Raw genomic sequence first — 15,452 nt, 5'->3', positions numbered from 1 at the left:
TGAATGAATGGATGCGCGGGTGACTGATGAATTGTAAATATGGGAAGTGACAGAGATGCATGGAGATTTAATAGGCTACTGAGATGGATGGATAAACAGATGTTCAGCTCAGCACAGGGATGAAGTATGGCTTCTCGAGTGGGGGGGGGGACAGACAGATAGATGGATGTGTGATGATGCTGGGACAGAAACATATGGTGTTGTTGAGCTCACACGTACAGTAGGAGTGGTGTTGTCCTGTGCGTGGGTGTTTCCTCCCACTGGAAACACGACGACAACTCCAACAACTAATGATTTAATGGCGTCAGTTTTCAGATGAAGTTAAGAATATATTAGAAACACATGGAGAAAGACTTGTTGGTGTGGAGAGAGGGGGGGAAGGACGGACAGAGGTCAGGAGGAAGGAAACGAGACCAACCAGGACAGTGATGAATCGCTGAAATATACAAATTCTAAAATTATATCGTAACTAGGTGATGTCTAGTTAAAGTAAAGGATGATGTGATGAAGTGAAAGCACCAGTTTTTAAGTATTTTTAAATGAACCTCTTCTGCTAATGATTAACACCAAAAATACACAAAAAACAGCATTTAATCAAATTACATTGAGTTATTGGCACAAGGAATAAACAAGTTACCCTGTGACACATTTCTAAGTGGTCCTTTTCAACCGATTTGCTGGTTCCACCCATTTTCACCAAAAGAAAGTTGTTGCCGTTGCACAAAATCTGAAACACACAAACTTTGCTCGTCCAAAAGTTACTGACGTCTGTGGCAATGGGACAGGTGACAGCAAAAGGCTTTCTGAAACCTTCAAGTTCATGGATGACTTTAAAAGTAAATTCATAAAAACCAAGCAAAACCTTTAAATCACCCCAACTTCCTCTACATAACGTGTGATTGTAATGTGTTGCGTCAGTGTGAGCTACATCGCCTTCCGTTGTCAAACCTGTTCCGGTGTTTGCTGCTTCTCAAAATGAGCCGGTTCAGAAATGGACATCAACAACACAGGCCTAATGTGCACATGGAGAAGAGTGAGGAGCAGAGGAGCAGAGGAGCAGAGGAGCAGAGGAGCAGCCACCTCCTACACATGCCTCATTCATGCAAAACTAAATGTGATGTAGAGGCTTTATTTTAACAGATCTGCAGAGGTCAGGTGACTAAAAACACAGCAGGCACTTTTTTCTTTGTTTTTCTCAGATTTCCATTTGGGAAACTATGATACATCTGTGGCTTCTCAGTGGGAATGGGGGGGGGGGGGTATATTCTATTCCCCTCACAGCCTCCCACGGCTCATTCACATCTCCTAACTAAGTGTGTTTCTCCACCAAGGCCCAACAGTCTCCTTAAATTCAATCAAGCAGCAAACACTCGTATATATCAGTCCTCTAAATATACCCTTTTTTTTTGTTTTTTTTCACATCGAGATCTATGAATTATTCTCCGATAAAATCTGTGAAAGAAAAAAACGCCATCTCGCAATGTAGAAGGAAGTGATAAAAGATTTATGGAGCCGGCCCCTTTTTGTGCGGATCCACGCGCCGAAAAAATCGAATGGGTTCCTTCTCGGCCCGAATCCACCAAGTTTCCTGGAAATCGAAAAATTCTAATCCTGCAGACAAATAAAATAAATAAACCAACAAACAAACGGGGAGGAAAAAAAAACCAACATCCTTTGTCAGAGTAATAAACACAAACCCTAATGAAGTGTTCTCTCCCCGTATCGTTCTCTTTGTAGTGTCACTGAGTGCAGAGCCTACACTGTAATGTACTGATATGCAAAGCCAAGCACAAGTGCGTCTTAAGTTCAGCTATTACATCCCAGTACTCTACTGGGAGATGGGTTTCAATCTGGAAAACCTCCACTGTCCTCTTCAAACTGTATTTTCTTTATATCTTTATGGTTCCAGGGAGTGTTGCTGGCCATTTATTTCAGAGGCCATCATCTTTCTTTTTATACCTTTTTCATTTCTGAGATGCAAACGAACCAGGAACTCCCCCCCCACCCCCCCGAGCAGATTTTTCTGCAGCCAAACACCAGTTTTTCTGCAGCCACCACATTTGGAAGCTTCTCACAGTTTGTTTTTGAGGTGGAGACGAGTTGTGCTGCACAGTGCGATCTCTCCAACCACCGCGGAAAACAAGAGCTGCCTGTTCCTTTCAACAATCAGATTTATTTAAGCACCGTCCACGTTTGACGACCGGTGTCCGAGGACCAGAGGACGGGACGGTGAGAGATTCAAACCCGTAACAGAGCCCACGACAGACAGGATTTGTTCTCCATTCCATTGACACATACAAAAAAATCAATGAGCACACAAAGAAGATCACGCCCGCAAAACACTCAGAAAACAAATTCCTCCTTCCAGTTGGTAATTGGCGAGCAAGATGGTGATGAGCACTCGTACTGGAGGGGGTTTCGTCCTAATTAGCATGATAGCCAAATCAAAACGACACTTTGCTCGTTAATTAGTGTGTAACCGCCTCTGAAAACAGAGCAGCCAAACAAACACACACACACCAACAAAACAGAAGGCGACAGAAGAGGAATGGAAGGAGACAGTGAGTCCCCCTCACAAGGAGAACTGAGATGGTTTCAGCCTCCATGTGCTGGATACTGTTGGTTTTTACGGCGCTCGAGATAAAGCTGGTTGAGTGACGGTTGTGGCCTTGACTGGTTTAGAAATGAGTCACTGCTGGGAGGGCGGCCTTCTGGTAACACTTGTGTTATTTAGGCAGCAGAAAGGTGCAAATAAAGTCATTATTGGTGCAACATGACTGAGGAAAATGGAGAAAGAGGACTGTGGTATTCCCTTTTCCCAGGCCTCTCTCCTATTGGACAGACCTATTGGAAAGACCGAAGCAAAGAGGAAGTAAACATGAAATGTGGTTTGCAAAATAAACCGCCTGCTATACCTCCAACACCACTTTACCCCTTAGGAAGACATAGTATTATTATATTAATATAATACCTATTCACATATTTCAAGTTAAGAAAATGAAATAAACACAACAGTATAAGTCTGTGCTTCGACCCGTGTGGGAATTTCCAAAATGTATTCATAATATAGAGCAACAACATCCCACTACCACATCAACTAACTCTTTCTATTTACATTTTTAACCAATTTTCATCGTGTTTAGAGTTGATATGATTAAAAAAGCGGTCATGGAAGATCAGTCCACTGTAAAAGATATAACGGTGTGTTGCTTGGTCTTGGTGGTGACCATCCCCTCTGGTAAACAAGTCGCCCACTGTTCCCTCTAATCGAACATTATGTAGCAGGCGCATGAATAAATGGGTTTGGACGTTTATTGACTGCTGGATTATTAAAAAGGCGAGCTGCAGATGATGAATCACGGCCGGGTCAGAGCGGCGGAGGGAGCGAGAATCGAGGGAAAGATGAATCTGTTCTTTATTAGTCGCGCTTTGTCTTCCTCACACCTTGTCACCGGGTGTCGTGGGGAAACCACAGACCTGTTCTCCGCACCTGCCCTCTCCTCCTTTACTTTACCAAAACCAATTGACACGGAACCTCAGACTCTCCCTGTCAACGCGCCTCGTTCATCTTGGACAATAATGAGACGGGGGAGTCCCGTCACGCACCAAGCCCGCAGCCCGAGACCTTGGCTGGGGATGCTATTCCCACCGGTCCCCCTCTTTTTTCCTGTTGTCTTCATCACAACAGAACCTGTCTCCTCTCCCTCCTTTCTCTCTCTGGTGTGTGTCATGTTTGTCTTAATCAGGTTCACCGTTAAACATGAGCTGCAGACGGAGGGAAATATCTCCCAAGCTGGTTTCTGCCGTTTCCAAGAACGAGTTAAATTCTCTCGTCAGCCCCTTTAATGAACTTTTTCTCTCAGATTCTTTCTTTTCTCAACTAACTCTCATATGTAGATGTATCACCTGTTTCTCTCGAACCCACCATCAACCTCTTAGAGCATTACTTTCATTTTCCCTTCTTTCTTTATCATCTCTCCCTGAGAGTAAACTCTTTTTGTGCTTCTATTTCCCAATCACTGGTTAGACCTCTCACTTTTTTCTCTCAGTGGTTCTCCTTCTCCTCCCCTCCCTCCCTCCCTCCATCTCTGTCACTCCATTAGTTTGGTACGATAGAGATGGCCCCGGCAAGTCAAGCGTTGAGAAGTTAATCTCGATCTGCTGAAGGCAGCGTACACTCTGCGGGATATCGAGAGACTGGTCGCTCACTTTTAGATTAAGCCATTCGTGGCCAGTGTCAGATGTGTCGCTATTGGGTAGAGAAGAGATGGCAGCAACCCGAGAGGAGCAGAATTTAAGTGCTCTAAAGGTAATAACTCGTAAAATCAGAAAACCAAACTCTATGTGTCTATATTCAATGTATCTGAAAGCCAAGAATGAGAATAGCGACCATAACAATGCCTTCATTGTGGAGTCTGCATAGAGAGAAGACAGGAAATAATGAGACCTGCCCTTCAACTGAGGCCACTGGAGCTACAACAGCATTAATCTCTTCTGATTAAGATAAATTAAGATGAATGTCCATCTGTTGAATACACTTTGTAGACACCTGTAGAGTTCCCTCCGATAAGGGGACGAAGTCTTTATAGGACGAGCGGACGTATATGTTCCCCTGGCACCCTTCTACTTTGTTGTTGTTTTTACATAAATGCATTAAAGCCTAAAGACCAAGTGGCTGTTTGATTAAAGTTAGGCATCATCTGGGTATAACAATATCCATATGCTCCTAACTGTTACCAGGAGAATACTGAAAAGAGAGGTGGCCCCAGACAACCTCCTTGTAGAACTCCATAGACGAGGTAGCATGGCTCAGAGAACCTCCCACTAATACGTGTGGGGTTGATTTTTGTGTTTTCTACATTGTTCAACACGGCTGTGAGCAGAGTCGTATTGGTAGTTTCGTTTCAGCCAAGCAGGGACGTTTTAGTAAAGTTAAGGGCGTTGTAATGTTACAGGTCTGGTTGAAGAACAGTACGTCTAAATGTGTGTGTGTTGTGTGTTGGACAGTAGAGGAGGTTTACTACTTCACTATTTTGAATAGGACCTCTATGGCCATCACGTGATATTTAATACAATATTTTACCAGACAAAACCAGCCTGTTTATAACAGCACGTACATCAGCCTGCACTGGTGCTGCGACTCTGTTTACACTTTATTTTACTGATCTCTACAGTGGAACACGACCACAAGGGAAATTACAAGACACAGCACGACGCACGTTTAATCGGAAGTTAAAGAAAAAGCAATCGATCGTTTCCCAAACTGCTCCCAAATGACAGAGACATTCAGTAGATGCGACTTTTTGTTTCCTCACAGTCGGACGGGCTTAAATAAACCAAATGCAAAATATAATAAAGCAAATGACTTGTGAAGCTGCTGGGACGATGAACGGCTCCATTCAATACTGGATTAAATAAGTTTAGAAAATATATTGACAATACTGCAGGACTCAGCGACAGGAAGTGGGTGCAGTGTGCGTCAGCTCGCTGTCTGTCTTTGTCTCCGTCCCCCGATGTGGCTCGGTTGTGATTTCAATGCCTGCTAATGAGCATCACTGGAGCCGCTCTCTGTTTATCGCCCTGAGAATATTCAATATGCGGACATGAATATTCAACGCCAGCCTCCCTCCTCGGGAGCGCTTGGATTATTGATAGGCTGCTCATCGGGCTTTCTCTTTCTACTGTGACAGCCTCATCACGGTCTTACCTGAATCCTCTGATAGAGAAGGAGAAAAAACACGGCACCGTGGGTCGGTTCGCTTGTGATGAAGTGCGTTGAGGGAGCGTGAAGCCGGAGTGGAGATCGTCCTGTCGCTCAAAAAGATCCCACGTCCCTCTCTCGTTTCAGGATTTTGTTTTTCGATACGTCAAATTCAGCTGCTTTAAATTTCACCCCCGATTTCGCTTGTGTTGCTGCAATATCTAGCTCACGAGGTAAATTATGAATCAGCCGAGTCAAACGCCCCTTTACACACTCTGATGATCTTTCATGAATATGAGAATGACCCTCATTCACTGTTCGTGTGGATGCATTCAGCCGCACTGTCCACCTGCTGCTCCAGGCGCTGTCTTTTATTTAAGCCGTTTGCTCGTACTTTCAGCAGCGGGTCCACTTTAGAAGATTTCCTCCTCAGTAGATTGGATTTTAAACTTGTGAGTGTTCCATCTGTGATTCACTTTCAGAGCTCCAGGGCATGTGTGTGTGTGTGTGTGTGTGTGTGTGTGTGTGTGTGTGTGTGTGTGTGTTTGTCAGCGGGTGTGACTGCAAGCCTCTCTGCATGTGTGTAGCTGAGCGTACAGTATGCCTCATCATGTGTGTTTATAGATTCCCATATGTTTTTGTGTTGATTTGAGCACAAACGAGATCATGTGCCACTCGGCTAATGTCGGTTTCTGTAGTGCACACAGGCAGTGAATCACTGCCACAGTAATGATGGTGCTTGGTGTGAGAGCTTGGCTCTCGAACAAAGCACCACCACTGAGAGAGAAATCAGATCATACATTCACTCGACGGGTCCTCGTCTCTGCTGCACAGCCCTAGATTGCTATTTGTCCATAACACTGGAAAACAGACTACTCCCTGGTAAGTATATATTGTGGAAGCTGCACGTCTTTGACACAAATACTGATTTTAGAGCCACAGACGCACACAGACACACACACACCTTGTAGCGATGGTGTTTGACTACATATGAGAGGATGTAAGATTTTCACATCATACACTGCGGCGGGGGGGGGGCTAGATATAAATATGGATGATGCATTGATGCTCCATCATGGGGTTTACACCGTTAGATCGTCTCTATTTCAAAGTGAACATTTTAATTACCCGTTTTTTTATTAACTCTGCCAAGGAGGTTATGTTTTCACCGGCATTTGTTTGATGGTTCGCAGAGTTTGGCAAAGACTAAGGAACGGATTTCCATGAATTATTTTTTTGGGGGGGATGGGGGGGGCATGACACAAGAAAGAAGCCCCTTTTATTTTGAAGTTTTTAAATGTGATTAATGAGAATAAATAGATAATAGGCAAATATGCTTATGGTCACAGATATGTTGATATGTTGAAAATACCTTGATACACATTCATGTATGTAGAAGTTATAGTGACAGGCTGGTAATTGTCTTAAGCAGAATAAGTAATGTGACATGACGTCACTCATTGGTTTTGTGAGTTGCTGTTTTGAATCGGGACACTACACGCCCACCTGCACCTATTGGACGGTACCAGCTGTCAATCACCCAGTATCCACACCCTCATTCACATGGTGCTTTATGGTCTATTTGACTCTAAATGGATCATAATTTACAAAACAAACATCAGCTGCATTGAAGAAGACTTGAAACCGGAGATTGAGACATAAACTCCTCAGGAACATGTTTATTTATTTGCAGACCTGATGTCTACATCTACGTTTACACAGAGAATAACCTTCTCTCCATGTTTTCACTTTAAAATAAGAAACACCATTTCTAAAACAAATGCTCCTAATAGTTTTAGTTTAGTGGCAGAAGCATCCATTGAATAACAGGCTTCTGTATTTATCAGTAAGATAAAGTCATTGCTTTTTTCCATTTGTTGAGAAAAAAGCAATAAAAAACACATCATAATGTCAACTTCATCATTAAAGTGCCACATTCCAGGAAGAGCACATTTAAGATTCAAATATGCGAAGCAATCAAAGCTCTCTCTCTCTCTCTCTCTCTCTCTCTCTCTCTCTCTCTCTCTCTCTCTCTCTCTCTCTCTGTGCTGCACTTTACACAGCTCAGTGGAACGTGCAGTCAGCTGCAGCCTGACGTGAATCACACCCTGCAGAACCTGCATGTTCCCTGTGTGGAAACATAGAGTTACAGGGAGATTCTAACACGTACGGTTCAGACGCACAGACATGTCGTCACATAACGTAACGCGGTGTCTCTGAGTGATGCTGTTTTCACGTTGAGCCGTGTGCATCATGTTTGCTGTGAAAATGTCATTCACGTGAATAACTGCCGGACATTCATTTTTACCAATACTCACATAGAATATACATAAAATGAATTCTCTGGATGAAATTGAGAATCTAAGAGGCTGTGGAAAAGTATGTGGAAAAAGCTGAGGGTAAAACTGACATGTAAAACTAAGAATGTGTGTAACCTGTGAGGGATATCAGTGGGAATCAGGAGTTTGTGTTCTGCCCACTCAGTGCGCAGCAGTGATATTTCCAGTAATCAGATGTGTTGTGGAAAAACTCCCCCAGTGCTCTGACATTTGAGTGGCTGGTTTAAACTGAAAAACCACCGCAGGCAATCCAGCCCTTCAGCTAGAATGCAAACACAACACACACACACACACACACACACACACACACACACACACACACACACACACACACACACACACACACACACACACACACACACACACACACACACACACTCAGACTTTCAATTCATACCACACACAATAAATCATGCACATAGTTGTTAAATGCATAATATAAAACACACTGTCGACCACATGCAGACAGTTTATTAGGATGGTTATAATGTTTTATATTTTGTAGCTGTGGCTCTGGTGTGAGATTTTACTATTTGGATTATTGGTCATGAAATTTAGTAACTGCTCATCTCTGAATAATCAATATCAGACAGGCAGTGATTGTGTTGATAAAGAATTCCTCAGATGATCCTGATACAACAAACTGTACAAACCAAGCAGGAAACAAATAAATTCAAATCCCATTCAAACTTTATACAAAACAGTGCGTTAAAGACACTAAACCACCATGTTTTGTATTCACCTCCGTCCCCTCTTGTATTTACTGCTGAGGCACTTTCAGTTACAGAGGATGTTTTTTTACTTTGCCATGATTTACATGAATCTTTTTATGCCCAAATCAGGATGTGTGAACCAAAACACGTCAACTTTTAGTCAGGAGAGACAGAATATTTATTAAACATGTCACATCAGAGGATTCATTCAGCAAAGAGGGAAAGAATGAAATAATGAAAGAAAGACACGTAATGGATGCATGTGTTGAATCAGTGCAGACGTGATAAAAGGTTAAAAAAAGGTAAACTACGGAGGGAGTCATCTCCGGGGCCACTTCACAGCTTCTCAGCTCCTCTTGTTTTCTGTCAGTTCCCTCAGCCGCTCACTCCTTTCCTCCATCTTCCCCCTTTTCCGTCTCTCCACTGGCCTTTGCGTGTCCTTTCTCTGAGACAGCGACTCGTTGTTACGTCTGACACTTCTCCGGCTACGTGTGTTCGTGAGTGAAAAAGCCAGGTGGAGACGAATGATGGGAAACATCTCCACATAGGGAGCGCACGTACATCCACCTTCCATAGATCCGTACTCACGACAACCTCTGTCTTCCCTATCAGCTCTTTGCAATATGCAATTAAACAACCCTCATCTATATCCGCTCCGTGGCTCTCGGTCCTGTGGCTGTAAAATGAAGAAGGTAATGAGAGGACGTCTGCGTCAGTCTGACAGCAGCTGTGTTGCCCATGACCTTCTCAACAGGGACCAATAAGTGAGCCGGGTGTCAGAGTGTGAAGAGAGTATTGCAAGTGTTCCAGGTGTGATGCAGATGTGCTTTTTGGGGGGGGGGGGGTGTCCTGGTGGCCGAGGGACTTTAACCTTAAATCGAACCATCTCAAGTCTAAGTCGAGGCCTTTCTTCGTCCATCCTTACTCGTAAATTCCCAAAGCAATACTTGAGAAAACCTGCACATTTCCAGCATGTTAAGAGAATGTACACACGCGGAAAACAAAAACACTGCTGTGGGCCAATTATCTCTGAATATCTGAATAATGCTGATGTTGATATTTTGCAGCTTCAGCCTTAATCCTCCAGCAGCTTGGACGGATGACACACTGATAGATTCATATCAGGAGGTCAGAGAGATACCGAGGAGCAAGACAACGTAGCTATCGTTACAGTTGAATCTCCTGTAACCATGTACGAAGCTATTTATCTAACTAATGTCAGTAGAGCGCAGAGTCCCACTAGTCCCCTTAAATTCAATCAAGCTGCTAATTGCACTTATCAGTCCCCTGAATATGATTGAGATCAAGAGCCATGAATTATTTCCTGGGAAATCAGAGATATCAAAATGTCCAGAACGCCTCGCGTCTCACAATGTGGAGCAAAGTGACAAAAGACCTAAAGTTGAATGTGTTCTTCCCTGATTTTTTTAGTTTTTGCGTAATCCTGCAGACAAAAACATATTCTCCTTGATTGAGGTCATTAAAGTTCTCTGCTGGAGTGACTTTCAGGAATAGGGAAAAACTCTTAGTCGTCCCATTAGTCGACTCCACAGTGAAGTGTTGTATAGCAGCCGTTCCACAAAGCGCCCCCTGCTGGGATTGTTATCAGATGCACGTGTGGCCCTCAGAGTCTGCAAGGGCCTAAATAGCAGACATTTAAAAAAGAAATGCGATGACTCCAGTCTGCTCTGCCTCCTGTGACTGGAGAAGCAGCTGTTCGTTCAGGCCCAGATGTTCAGCTTCCTGTTCAGTAGCAGAACAACAGTCAACCAGCACAAAACACAGCTGCACAGCGACGTGTGAAGTGCAAGTTCTGTGGAAAATCCATCCAGGATCCCGTCGTAAAGATTGGAGTCCGCCCTCTGCCTCTTAACACGAAGTGGTTTTGGATTCATAAGGATTCCTGGCTCATAATCCATAAAATATCTTAACACGTAAAAACTAGAAAGACGACCTATCTCACTACATCACAGAACAACTGCTGCATGTTTATCTGAATCTGCTCCCAGATAGAAGAGCTTCCTCCTCGGGTCAAGGCCCCACTCTGATTTAATATCCTTTTACTTATCCTGCTCACAGACAAACTAAACAAACTGCAAAGGAAACATTATCTCTTTGGCAGAGGTAAAAAAACATAAACCCCTTCAGTTTCCCAGATTTAAAGTGAATTAAAATATTCTCGAACATTCACCGAGAACCATCTGATCTCTTTCAGGTTTGAGACCAGTCAGAGGGACGATACTAAAGATTTGTCATCACTAGCAGATAAATTCATCATCAATCATTAACCGTCCTACACTTTATATACTCCAATATGTGCAGTGGCCCAGGAATCCAAACTCTGCTTCCTGGATTCAAAACGCTGAATCAGAAAGTGTGTTTTCTAAATAATTGTCTCGTACTGAGTTTCCACTACAAGATAAAGTCTGTTGTACCTCCTCAACTACACCTGCTTTAGAAAATCCAATTTTTGCCCCAGAATCAAGTCGACTTACTTGCTGACAGGACGTCTTTGTGAAAGCTACACCAGCAGTTTGCTCTCAGCCAGTCCTGTACCGAAAAACCATTTATACGTGGTGCGTGCCCGGGACCTTCATATCGCTCTCATCCCATTTGAGACGATACCCAGCAGACTGGGGACTTCTGCTCCACCCTTTGCTGCACCGTCCTCCAGTTTCACTTCATCGTGAGGCTTTTTCATTCACACCCAGACTATCAATTAAAGAGCTGGAGGATGAGATAAGGTGAGTGGGAGAGAAGAGACAAGGAAAAAGGAACCTGCAGCGTTGACCTGAGAATATAATGTGTCCAGGAAACCAGGTGTAGACAGGCTGGATGTGGGTTTTTAGAGATTTCACATGCAGTTCACAAAAATAATGCAAAACACAGACTCGTAGCTGTTGTTTGCCGATATAGCAGTTTCACATATCGATGGGAGGAGAGATGAAGGAGAAAGAAATATTGGTGCAAAGATGAAGAGAGGGAAGTTTTCATAAGTGAAATTCAGAAACAAGAGGAGGAGCAGAGCCGAGGAGCTGTCAGGGATCTCGCGGAGGTGAAAGTGAGGGAAGCTGTGAAGAGATGAAAGAAAAGAAGGAGCGGTGAATCACAGGGTTAAGGTGTGAGGAGAGAGGGAGGCGCCAGAGGAGGGGGAAAAGTGAGGAGAGGCAGCGTCACCTAATTTGAAGCTGAGATGAAAGAGGACAGGGGTTTTTTTGGAAGCTTTGAGAGAATCGAAGAAAAAGAAGAGAGGAGGAGAAAAGAGTCGTGAATTTTGAGAACAAGATGAAGACGGGGGGGTGGGGGTGATTATGGGTTCAGACCAAGATGAAGGTCAACTCAGTCTTCCAAAATCAAAGTACTTCACCTCTACTGCGGAGTTCAGATTAAACACTGGAACCAAACATTAAAGTTGGATTTGACCATTTTATCTCAAAATGAATCGGAGTGGACAACAGCTGCTGCCACATGCGGGATGTCATCACTATGTCCTGACGTTTAGATTCTCTAAGTTTGAAAACTGCCTCAACACGTTGGGCTCTTCTGCACAAACACTGTGAACATGGCAAAGCTGAAGAGGAGAATCGTGTTACTACTAATGGTTGCACATGGATTATTGGGTCCAGGCGTTCCGAGAATACAGTCAAGCTAATTTAGAGGAAGACTTTAGTGTTGTTTTAATTTGTGAATAAATGTAGAAGTCAAAATTGTCGACAATAAAGTCCACTCCTCTGTGAAGAAGAAACCTCAAGTTTCTGACCAGCTTTCTGCAGAATCTCTTGACTGAACAGTTATCACTCATCATATTAAATGTGACGTTTAAAGTATTTAAAAGTCTCGAACCACCACCAGAGGACTGAAGCCTCTTAGTCATGTTAGTCTCTGTTACTTTAAAAGTAACGTTTGAAGTAATTCACAGTATCCTGGTCACTAGGGGTGTTTGACCAAGCATGGACAGATGTGTGTGTTCATATTCATGCCTAGATTAAACACTGGGGTAATATGATATGGATCAAAGCTACTTCGTTAAAAAGTTTGACTTTATTTGCTGCATCGTGCAGTTTCCTGGTTCCTCGTATATATTTAGCTGTAGATTTGATCATGTTCATTATAATGTGCAATCAAAGCAGAGTCTGTCTTTATTGTTTTGGCTTTGTGTGGAAGTCAGTTATTCACTTCACGAGTCTGTGTTTGTGAAACCTGCAGATGCTGCTCGTCCCTGCGACTCGTCTCCGCTGCCGTCGCTTCCCCAATTAAATCCACTTCAGTTCAAAGCGTCGACTTTGGCACGAGATTAGAAAAATGCATAATGCTGAAAAGGTTTGGAATCAGTAAAACAGCCGAGCATGAGAAGTCTGTGTCTCTCAGCTGCCAACATGCATCGCCTCCAGTCAAATGTCACATTGCCACATTGGGACCTTGACTTAAGCAGCGCTGTGGTGCTTAGCTCAATTTCCTATGCACATCACACCCCAACATGGAGGCACAATCTGCGACAAGCTGCAGGTTAAGAGTCTGTAAATCAGAGCTTGTCCTCGTTCACATAATTTACTGCGACGCCGTCTGAGCCCTGCATCGCGCCGACCCCTCTGTTAATTTCCTGTACACACTAAAAGAGAAACGGAAAGTAAATTGTAATTTGAAAGAGGTGGTACGGGCTGCGGTGTGATTGCTCTGTGAATCGGTTCAACGCTGCCGCAGTGTCACGCAACTTGGAAACGAAATAATTAAGATGAGTCTCGGGATTTAAGTGAACAAGGTGTGAAGTGATCATCGGAGCAGAGGGAGGCAGTCGACGGTGACAAGAGATCATTTGATTTATCTGTTAATTTGTTCAATTTAATAGATTTAAAGCAGCGCAGCCGACGCTCTTCCTGTTTTTCATCGGTAAAATAAAAAAATGAGACTGAATGGGATAAAACCGAGAAACTGATCAATGGCATTGAGCAAAGAATCACATGCGATGAGAGATTCCATCATGTTGCCCTTCGCACCACAGACCCCTTGGAGAGTTCAGACTTTCTGACCAATTGCAGGAAGTTGAGGAACAATAGAAGAAGAAAAAGAAGCAGGATTGCTGCTGTCTAGATAGAGAGATAGATAGATAGATAGATAGATAGATAGATAGATAGATAGATAGATAGATAGATAGATAAACATTATTTCTACAGCACCTTTCTTATAAGATATAGATGAGAATAAAAATATGTTAAAATGTAATTCAAATAAGAACAGAAGAGATTTTAAGAAACATATAATGCTAAAATGACATTTAAAAGAAAAGGAAATAAAAATAAAAATAATTTAGAAACTGCATAAAAACAGAAAAGAAAGAAAGTTATGATAAAGATATAAGAGTGCGGGCATGTGCAAGATCTAGTTAAAGGCCGAGGCAAACTCCTTTAGAAAGTCTGATGTGCTTCTACACTATTTTGAATATAAAACAGGTCATTAAATAATGATTGGGAACTTTTACTGCCAGGTTTGAATGAATAAAAAGTGACAGCCCTTATATATATATATAAATAAATACTAAAACACATACCTGACCCTAACCTCCTCCCTGTGAAGCCTCTGTTCTCTCTCTGCTGAAGAATGATGTGTTTGCATAATTTGTCAGCGCTCCACGTTTAGCAGGACAAGACGAAACACCCCGCTCTGTTAAAATGCAATTACAGTGACTGATGACTCTGAGCCTGCACCGCTCCACGTCTCCGTGTGCATCGGTGTCTCCCAGAGTCTCTGAGCCTTGCTGCATGTGTTGCCTCCTCCTCTGCATCATAGCCGTGCACGTTCCTGCTGATTCGATCATACGTGCTGACATTTTCCAAATGATCTCAACTATCGTCTGTAGATAATGGTTAGCTGTTGATTTGTGACCGTTTGGAGAGAGGACGCCTGGTTCCACGGGGCGAGCGGCTGGCCTGCTGTCAGAGTGATGTATCTGCTTACAGTGGATTGTGCACGAGTGTCAGTACTGTGCTTACACAGTGGGTAGTCAGAGGGTGAGAGAGGGAACCTGCAAGTGAATGTTTTGATGCAACAGACATTGTGTTTTCTGATTCCTCCACCGACGAGACGAGATCCTGGTTTAGGTCTGCTGAGATAAACCCAATCCTCTGATCGGACACCGTTAAAGTTAAGGTTTCATTGGGTTCAGGGACGAAAGCTTTCTATAGGTTAGAATCAGCGAAATATCAGATATCAGAAAGAGAATGATCCTGTCTGACCTCTGACCTACTGCCTCCTCTGCTGCAGATGGACACGAGTTGGAATCCCCTCCACCCGGGAGGTTATGGTTTAATTTCTGTTTGTCTATTTGTCAGCGGTATTACACAAAAAGAAGAATTCAAGAAATCCAGGAACAAATGGGGTGTTTTTCGACCGTTTGTTTGTGAATCTCTCAAGGAATAATGCAGAGATGTGATAAAGTGTCCGATCATTGAGAGGTCTCTGGTTCCGGGAGCTGTTTGAGAGCTTGGGGAAGTGAACCTGCCATTTTGAGGCTATAAACTCAAAAGAAAACAAATCTTTTTCAACACGCAAAACCAAACCAGTAGAGCGAACACTGACGGACGTGTTTGTGTGTAACTTTGCATTTGCGTCACCATTTCTTCCTTCTTTTATCTCTATCATTGTCAAGTACCGTTCGAAATAATTCCTTGAAGAAGATTCAATCAATTTTTCTTTCAACTCGCT

General features: G+C 43.2%; 1 protein-coding gene across 3 annotated transcripts in view; it reads left to right on the top strand.

Annotated features, from left to right (window-relative positions):
• The window catches only part of LOC117754674 (protein phosphatase 1 regulatory subunit 29-like), a 183,356-nt gene that overhangs the window by 154,368 nt on the left and 13,536 nt on the right, over positions 1-15,452 (top strand). Inside the window, exon 1 of one of the 3 annotated variants that reach the window (XM_034573977.1) lies at positions 6,254-6,583. The exons of the other annotated variants lie outside the window; for them this stretch is intronic. The gene's annotated coding sequence lies outside the window, so the exon portion shown is untranslated. Of the gene's footprint in view, positions 1-6,253; positions 6,584-15,452 lie in introns of those variants that run through there. 3 annotated transcript variants of the gene reach the window in all.

Source organism: Hippoglossus hippoglossus, chromosome 1 (assembly GCF_009819705.1).
Source record: "Hippoglossus hippoglossus isolate fHipHip1 chromosome 1, fHipHip1.pri, whole genome shotgun sequence".
In the NCBI taxonomy this organism is placed as follows: domain Eukaryota; kingdom Metazoa; phylum Chordata; class Actinopteri; order Pleuronectiformes; family Pleuronectidae; genus Hippoglossus; species Hippoglossus hippoglossus.
Note: the sequence above shows the minus strand (reverse complement) of the source record. Positions and strands in the feature narration are given on the sequence as shown.